The sequence below is a fragment of the Erythrolamprus reginae genome, chromosome 2, assembly GCF_031021105.1.
Source record: "Erythrolamprus reginae isolate rEryReg1 chromosome 2, rEryReg1.hap1, whole genome shotgun sequence".
NCBI lineage: Eukaryota > Metazoa > Chordata > Lepidosauria > Squamata > Dipsadidae > Erythrolamprus > Erythrolamprus reginae.
In genome coordinates, this window is record NC_091951.1 from 14,298,219 (window position 1) to 14,308,081 (window position 9,863).

Sequence of the window (9,863 nt, forward strand, 5' to 3'; positions counted from 1 at the left end):
TCAAGGTCCTTTTGAAGGGTAGAAGTATTATCAGAGGTATTAAATAGCTTAACATCATCAGCAAAGAGAACACAATTGCTTGTAATATTGTCACAGAGATCGTTTATGTAGAATATAAAGAGAGTATGTCCTAGGACACTGCCTCGGGGAATGCCACTGTTAACTGGAGCAGGATTAGATATGGCATTACCTATTTTGACCACCTGTTGTCTGTTTGACAGGAACGCTGATATCCAATTGTGCAGTGGTTCTGAGATGCCATAAGATTTTAGTTTCATAAGAAGTTTGTCGTGAACTACTGAATCAAAAGCTTTGCAAAAGTCTATGTAGATTGCATCAATTGATTTACCCTGGTCAATTTGGGTAGTCCATGTGTTTTGGCAGTGTAAAAGTTGCAGGTTGCAGGATAATTTTTTGCTGAAACCAAATTGTTTGTTGGAAAGTAGGTTATTTGTTTGAAGATGGAGTGTAATGGATTGATTAATGATGGATTCCATGACTGTGCAAGTGACGCAGGACAAAGAGATTGGTTTATAATTTTCAACATTGCTAGGATCACCCTTTTTGAAAATAGGGATGACCGTGGCTAGAGACCAGAGTTTAGGTAAAAAGCTAGTTGTAGAAGTTATTTTGAAAATTATGCTTAGGGGTTCAGCCAGAGTTGAGGAGATGCACATAGTCCATCAGGTCCGATAGATAGAGCTGGTTTTAGGTTGTGCAGTGATTTCTTAATGTTTTCTTCGGTAAAGTCGATTTGTGTTCGATCATTGAAGTTAGTTGGGGTGCGACTAGGAAATGCTGGGCATGAGCCGTTGCTATTCACAAAGACAGAGCTGAAGAAGTTGTTAAAGAGGTTGGCTTTAATTGTTTCATCAATATACTCTTTGTCATTTGGTCCTATAATCAGAACTGCAGAAAAAACAATTGCTGCCAAACTGCCTTCCATTGAGGACTTGTATACTGCACGAGTCAAAAAGAGGGCGGGAAAAATATTTACTGACCCCTCACATCCTGGACACAAATTGTTTCAACTCCTACCCTCAAAACGTCGCTACAGAGCACTGCACACCAAGACAACTAGACACAAGAACAGTTTTTTCCCGAACGCCATCACTCTACTAAACAAATAATTCCCTCAACACTGTAAGACTTTCTACTAAATCTGCACTTCTATTCTACTAGTTTTTCTCATCATTCCTTTCACCCATTTCCTCCCATGTTGACTGTATGACTGTAACTTGTTGCTTATATCCTAAGATTTTTATTAATATTGTTTCTTCATTGCTTATTTGACCCCTATGACAATCATTAAGTGTTGTACCACATCATTCTTGACAAATGTATATTTTATTTTATGTACGCTGAGAGCATATGCACCAAGACAAATTCCTTGTGTGTCCAATCACACTTGGCCAATAAAAATTATATTCTATTCTATTCTATGAGGGATGAGATGGATCTAGAGTCTTTAAGTTTGTTGTTTACAAAGTTATTTGATATTTATTTTATTTTATTTATTTATTTATTCTTTGTCCAATATACAATACATATGAAAGAGAATAGATATTAAGTGATATATAAAAGATAGGAAGTAAAGAGGAAGAGAAGTAGGTGGGAAGGAAAGAATATATATGATAAAAGGGAAAGGAAAGACAATTGGACAGGGGACGAAAGGCACATCAGTGCACTTATGTACGCCCCTTACTGGCCTCTTAGGAACCTGGAGAGGTCAATCGTGGAGAGTCTGAGGGAGAAATGTTGGGGGTTGGGGGTTGACACTATTGGATCTGGTAATGAGTTCCATGCTTCGATGACTCGATTGTTAAAGTCATATTTTTTACAGTCAAGTTTGGAGCGATTAACATTGAGTTTGAAGCTGTTGCATGCTCTTGTGTTGTTGCGGTTGAAGCTGAAGTGGTCGTTGACCGGAAGGACATTACAGCGAATGATTTTGTCGGCAATACTTAAATCGTGTTTTAGGCGCCGCAGTTCTAAGCTTTCAAGATCCAGGATAGTTAGTCTGTTTCCGTATGGTATTCTGTTTCGGGTGGAGGAGTGGAGGGCTCTTCTGGTGAAATATCTTTGGATGTTTTCGAGAGTGTTGATGTCTGAGATGTGGTGAGGGTTCCAGACAGATGAGCTATATTCGAGGATGGGCCTGGCATAGGTTTTGTAGGCTCTGGTCAGTAGTGTGAGATTGCCAGAGCAGAAGCTACGTAGAATCAGGTTTACAACTCTGGAAGCCTTTTTGGCGATATTGTTGCAGTGGGCTTTAGCACTTAGGTCATTTGAAATTAGTATTCCGAGGTCTTTTACTGAGTGTGGGTTTGCTGTGAGAATTTGTTTGTTCAGTTCATATATGAGGTTTGGGTTCTTTTTGCCGATGTGGAGGGTAGAGCATTTGTTGGTTGAGATTCGAAGTTGCCAGATGTTAGACCAATCTGAAACATAGTCAAGGTCTTTTTGGAGAGTGAGTGTGTTGTCAGTGGTGTTGAAAAGTTTCACATCATCGGCAAAGAGCACACAATTGCTTGAGATATTATCGCAGAGGTCGTTGATGTATAGGATGAAAAGAGTAGGACCTAGTACGCTGCCTTGGGAAACGCCGCTTTTGACAGGGACAGGGGAGGAAATGGCGCTTCCGATTTTGACAACTTGTTGCCTGTTTGACAGGAATGCAGTAATCCAGTTGTGGAGGAGTCCTGAGATGCCATAGGATTTGAGTTTTAGGAGAAGTTTGTCATGAACCACTGAGTCAAAGGCTTTGCAGAAGTCGATATAAATTGCATCGATGGATTTTCCTTGATCAAGGTGGGTAGTCCAGATGTTTTTGCAGTGAAGTAGTTGTAGGTTGCAGGATAGTTTCTTTCTGAATCCAAATTGTTTTTTTGATAGTAGGTTATTAGACTCTAGGTAAAGGGTAATTGATTGATTTATGATTGATTCCATGATTTTACAAGGAATGCAGCATAGAGATATTGGTCTGTAGTTGTCAACTAGTGATGGGTCTCCTTTTTTGAAGATGGGGATGACTACTGCTTTAGACCACAGCTTGGGGAGAGTACTGGTCCTGAAGGATTTTTGGAAGATAATGCTTAAGGGCTCAGCTATGGCAGAAGAAAGTTTTCTTAAGAAGTATGCACAAAGACCATCTGGTCCAGCAGATAGGGAAGGTTTGAGATCACGGATTGCTTTTTCAATGTGGTCTGTAGTGAAGATGATTTGGGTTAGGTTGTTTAATGAGTTAGAAGTGCGGTTTGCGAAGAGGGGGGATGAGCCATTACTGTTAACAAAAACAGAGCCAAAAAAGGAGTTGAAGAGGTTAGCTTTGGATGGGTCATCGTGGTATTCTATGTTGTGTGGTCCTACGAGAGGTGGAATAGGTCTGGAGTCGTTAAGTTTGTTGTTGACGAAGTTGTAGAAGGCACGGTTAGATTTGGAGCGTAGGAGGTTTTCCTCTTGTTCATTGTGGTAGTTGAGACATTCTGCTTTTATTTGTTGGCATATGCTTCTGTAGCGGCTTTTAAAGTTGGTTACTGGACCTTTCTTGTTTCTACGCCAGAGGGATCTTTTTTTGGTTTGAAGTTTCCTTATTGAGACAGGAATGTTATTTTTTTGTTTTCTTCTAGGAGAGGTAATTGGGACATGCAGATTTATGAGATTATTAATTTGGTGTAAGAACGTGTTCTAAAGTTCATCAATGGTGATGCAGTTGAAGAACAAGGAATGCCAATTGATTAGTGAGAGATTGGCGTCTATGAGTTCGTAGTTGGCTTTCCTGAAATTGTACTTAGGTGCCGTGTTGTTCTGTTGAGTGTTATGATGGTGTATAGGTTGAGGTTGAAGTTGATCAAACTATGGTCGCTGTTGGAGAAGGGTTCTATGATATGCAGTCCATAAATAGCACTTTTGCTGTTACAGAAGATGAGGTTGAGACAGTTGTTGAGTCTGGTATTGTTGGATACTAGTTGTTCTAGTCCCAGGCTGGTGACGGTGTTATAAATGGTGGTATGTATGGGTTCGGTGGAGCATTCATTTAGTGTCCAGTTGATGTGTGGTAGGTTAAGGTCACCTAGGAAGATGATGGGATAGGGGCAGGAGGATGCCCATGTTAGTAGGGAGGTTAATTTTGATGCATGGGTAGTGTCATAGTTTGGAGCTCTGTAGCACAGTAAAAAGCGAAGAGGAGTGATGAGGGAAAGATCGCAGATTAAGGTTTCAGGAAGGGATAGATCATGTGCTACTTGAATGTTTTTTAGATTGAGTGAGCTTTTATAGAATATGGCTACACCACCTCCTCTGCGGGATTCGCAGTCAGACCGTAGAACCAGGTAGTTATTATGCGTGATGATGGAGTCAGGAAAGGAACTATTCAACCATGTTTCGCAGACAAAGATTAGGTCAAATAGGTTGGTGTCAAGTAGAAGGAGGAATTCTGATAACTTATTGATTAAGCTTCTTGCATTGATGAGTTTGCATTTGAGATTGAATTTGTGTTCAGGGATGAGATTTAATTGGGTTGAGTTGGGATGGGATTGAGGCAAGGTAGTAAGGGGCGCATTTTCCTATTCATTGCTGGAGGTGCTGGGGAGGTCAGATTGTTGATGAGGGCTGGTGGGCAGAGAAGTGTGGGAAGGTTGGGGAGGGGCAGGAGGGGTAGTGGGTTTGGGGATGAAGGGAGGGTTGTGGGTTCTGGTTCTAATGCAATCAGATCAGTAGTCAATGAAAAGGTTATTTTCCCCGAGTTCACGACGTCTCCTAAGTTCAGCACGTAGTTCACGGGAGCGGATGCGTTGGAGTAATGTTAGGTCTGGTCTGCATCTGAGTTTGTTGTATTTGGTGTAGTTTCTGGCGATGGAGTTCATGGTCCTGATGAATTGTTGTTTGGAAGTTTCGTTTGTGCAGACTATTCTGCACAGTCGGGGGGCCGTTGATCCATCGCTGTACTTTAGGATGGGGCCGCTTCTGGAAACCTCTAAGATGTCATCAGGGGTAATTGTTTGAGGATGTTGATTGTGGATAATGTTTTGTATATTTGTTAAGTCAGTTTCCCCGTTTTCCTCAAGGCCAAAAAGGATGGCATTGTGGCGTTTTTGTGCCCTTTCCATGGCATCGTTCACCAGGGTGGAGATGTCGGTGGTAGGGTTTAGAGGAAGAGGTTTTGGTGGTCTGGGTTGGGAGTATGGTGGTGGTGGTGGTGGTGGTAGGGTGCTGCAGGGTGGTTGATTAGGTGTTTTGGTGTTTATCAGGTCTTGGATATTTTTTTCTATGGAGGCGAACCGTGGTTCGATACTTTCGGTATATGCTTGATGGGTTTTTGAGACTGCAGATAAGATTACTTCGGATAAATTGTCGAGTGAGTCTGATTTGGGTGTGCAGGATGGGCAGGAATAGTAGAATGAGGGATTGTCGTTGCGGAAGGTGGCAACATGTTTGTTGATGTTAAGGCAGGTATGGTGAGCCAATTTTTTGCAGGATTGACACTTTGTGGTTCCTTCTTGTGTATTTACATTAGTGTTGCATATAACGCAATTGTTAACAGAAATGTTTGCTTGAGGTTTCTTCTTGGATGGCATTGTTTGGGGGTGAGAATTGGAATTCTGTTTGAAGATTCTGAGAGTATCAGTAGGAAATGGAAGTGGCTGCAATGATATTTTCAGCCACTAGATGGGGTTGGAGCTTCTGTTTGATGATTCTGTGAGGATCTGTAGCTTTGAATGGGAAGGGATTGGAAGTGACTGCACTGTTATTTTTATTTTCAGCCACTAGATGGGGTTGGAGCTTCACTGTAAGCTGTGCGATTTTAGGTTTAAGAAGGATAGAGGTTATGAGGAGCAGAGTTGGTCTTCAGCCACGAGGTAATGGCGGCGGTGGGGAGGGAGGTCGCAAAGGGCTTGTGGCTTCTTGGTGGGGCTTCTGAGGGCTACGGAGGCTATGGGGAGTCCTCCTAGCTTTTGGAGATCTTTGTAGAGTTGGGGTTATGCTGGGGTCCCAGGGGATCTGCACAGCGCTAGGGCTCTGGGCCGGTTTCGCACCGGGTAGTCAGCTGGGCGTCGGGGCTCCAGGTAGCTGGGCTCTAGGAGTCTTGGTTTCAGGGTTTCAGGGGAGTCCACGTAGCGCTAGGGCTCTGGGCCGGTTCCACGCTAGGCAGGCATATGATAGTTGGTACATTCAGTCTTTATTTGATGACATAAATTTTTATAGCAGTTTTTAAGGTTTGCAACATAGCCTGTTTTGTTTTTACACCAAAGTAATCTTTTTCTGGATTGTAGCTTTCTTATTTTTGGATAATTTATTTCTCTTGGTTTTGGTGTATATTAGCGGTACATGTGATTTTATGACTCTTTGGATCACGAGCAGAAATTTATTGTAATAATCATCTACAGCTGGAGAATATTGTGTTCCAATCAAGAGATGAGAGGTTGTCATAGTTGGACTTCTTAAAATTGAAATTGGTTGTTCTGCTTTTGGCGTTGTTTATCAGAGGTCGTACTCTGAGGCAAAAGTTGATTGTGCTGTTTTCACTGTTAGAAAAGGGATCTCTTACTTGGAGTCCATAAATTGAATGTACACTGCTGCAGAAGATGAGCTCTAGGCAGTTGTTGAGTTTGGTGTTGTCAGTAACTAGTTGCACTAGCCATAGACTAGTGATAACATTGTAGAGGGTTGAGTGAATGGGTTCAATTGTGCATTCGTTTAGGAACCAGTTAATATGTGGTAGATTTAGGTCGCCAAGAAATATGAGGGGATGTTGGTAGGAGGTTGCCCACATTAGTAGTGAGGTTAATTTGTTCACATGTGAGATGTCATAGTCAGGGGCTCTATAGCATAGGAGGAAGTGGAGTGTGGTGTCTGAGGTTGATGATAGTTTCAGGGAGGTAAAGTTCTTGTTTAACTTGGATTTGCTTTATGTTGAGTGATTTCTTGTAGAAGATTGCAACTGTACCTCCTCTACGGGTTGCGGAATCAGATCAGAAAATGTGGTAGTCTTTTGTAGTGATAATGGAGTCAGGGAGGGATGTAATTAACTATGTTTCACATCTAAAAATTTATTTATTTATTTATTTATTCATTTATTTATTTGATTTTTATGCCGCTTTTCTCCTTAGACTCAGGCCGGCTTACAACATGTTAGCAATAGCACTTTTTAACAGAGCCAGCATATTGCCCCCACAATCCGGGTCCTCATTTTACCCACATCGGAAGGATGGAAGGCTGAGTCAACCTTGAGCCGGTGATGAGATTAGAACCGCTGACCTTCAGATCTACAGTCAGCTTCAGTGGCCTGCAGTACAGCACTCTACCTGCTGCGCCACCTCGGCTCATTATGTCAAATTTGGTGGGTTTTAGTATGAGAAGGAGTTTGGGTATTCTGTTAGCAGTGCTTCTTGCGTTTATTAGTTTACATTTAATGTTAGAAGTGGTTAATAATGAGGAAGTAAGGGGCATGCATTCCTAGTCTTGGTTGAATGGGAGTTGGTTTTGGTTGGAGATGGGCAGGTAGTTACAATGGAATACACCATTCTGGAATACAGCTGTGACAGAGGCTATAGACCGAATTGCGTCTTTGCGACCTCTCTGTGGCAACAGACCCTGGAGATCTCCTTGGTTTACCGAGGAGCTCCGGGGAATGAAACACCAGAAGAGAAGTCTGGAGAAGTGTTGGAGAAAGACCAGAATTGAATCTGACCAAACACTTGTAAAAGTTCATATTAAGATTTACAAAGTGGCAATCAGGTTGACAAAACATGCTTACAATGTCAGCCTGATTGCCTCTGTGGAATCCCACCAGGCCGCCTCTCCCTTCTCAACCAGGGGGGAGGGATGGGGAGCCCTTGCAGGTTAGTGCTGAGGCCTTTAACAAGTTTTTCGCAGATAAAATCACTCAGATCTGGACTGATCCTGACTCCAATTGGAGTGCAGAGTGAGCTGACAATGAGTCAGTCGAGGTACCTTGTCAGGGGCTCGTCTTGGTCCACCTGTTTAGAGCGGGTTTGACTGGTGACACATGATGAAATTGGAGCTGTGAGTTCCGCCAACTGTTTGTTGGACCCGTGCCCCTCCTGGCTGCTTTTAGCCAGCAAGGGGGTGACATGGAGCTGGGTCCAGGAGTTTACCAACTTGTGTGCCCCCCTCCTCAAGAAGCCTTCCCTGGACCCAGCTGTATTTAACTATCGTCCTGTCTTCAACCTTCCTTTTATGGGGAAGTTTGTTGGGAAGGTGGTGTTACTCCAGCTCCAGCAGTCCTTGGAAGAAGCTGGTTATCTAGGCCCTCGGGAGTCAGGATTCAGACTTGACTACAGTACAGAAGCTGCTTTGGTCGCAAATGATGGATGATCTTTGGTGGGCCCGGGACAGGGATTTATCCTCTGTCCTGGTGCTCCTTACCTCTCAGTGGCTTTCAATACCATCAACCATGGTAACCTACTGTGCCGACTGGAGGGGTTGGGAGTGGGAGGCACCGATCTATGGTGGTTCTCCTCCTACATCTCTGGCCAGTCACAGTTGGTGTTAACGGGGGGGTCAGAGCTTGACTCCTAGATCCCTACCTTGTGGGGTTCCCTAGGGGTCGGTCCTCTCCCCTCTGCTGTTTAATATCTACATGGAACCATTGGGTGAGATCATCCAAGGGCATGGGGTGAGCTACCATCAGTACGCTGAAGACACTCAGCTGTACATCTCCAACCCATGTCTACTCAGCAAAGCAGTGGAAGTGCCGGTGTCTGGAGGATGTCAGGGTCTGGATGGATGCCAACAGATTCAGACTCAATCCAGACAAGAGGGAATGGCAGTGAGGACTGCCTCCCAAGCTCACATCCATCTGTCCATCCATTACCCTGGGGGGATTATTGACCCCCTCAGAGAGGATTCACAACTTGGGCAACCTCCATGATCCACAGCTAAATTTAGAGCACCATCTTTCAGCTGTGGCAAGGGGGGCATTTACCCGGGTCTGCCTGTTGCACCAGTTGCAGCCCTATTTGGACAGGGAGTCTTTTCTCATGTTCACTCATGCCCTTATCACCTCAAGGTTCGACTACTGCAATGCTCTCTACATGGGGCTACCTTTGAAGAGTGTTCGGAAACTTCAGATCATCCAAGATGCAGCCGTGCGAGCAGTATTGGGCCTTCCAAGACATGCCCATATCTCATCATCACTCCGTGGACTGCATTGGCTTCCGATCTGTTTCCAGAAACAATTCAAAGTATTGGTTATGACCTATAAAGCCCTGCATGGCATAGGACCAGACTACCTCTGAGACCACCTTCTGCCACATGAATCCCAGCAACCGGTGAGGTCCCACAGAGTTGGTCTTCTTAGGTCCCATAGACCAAACAAGGTCGGCTGGCAGGACCTAGGGGAAGAAACGTCTCTGTGGGGGACTTGGGCCTCTGGAATCAGCTCCCCCTGGAGATTTGCACTGCCCCCACCCTCCTTGCCTTCCGAAAGAGTTTAAAAACTAATCTTTGCTGCCAGGCCTGGGAGTTTTAGATCTTTCCCCTGACCATTGAATGTTTCTTAGTATGATTGTCGAATGAATTGTTAATGATAGTTTTTTAAATCAGAATTTTAAGGATTGTTTTTAATGTATTATTAATTGAATTGTTTATTAATTTTTTGTATATGCTGTGAGCCGCTCCGAATCCTCGGAGAGGGGCGGCATACAAATCCAATTAAACCTTAAATTAAACCTAAACTTGGACTCAGCACAGAGAGTAAAGGGAGTTTGGGGCCAACAGTTGCTTGAACTAGGGACTTCACATAAGTACCCTATACCATTTGTGTCCTGTGTCTAGTATGTTTGTGTGTGAATGAGATTCCCTCTTTATGCTGTGCACAGATTTTATGAGATGTCAGCTTC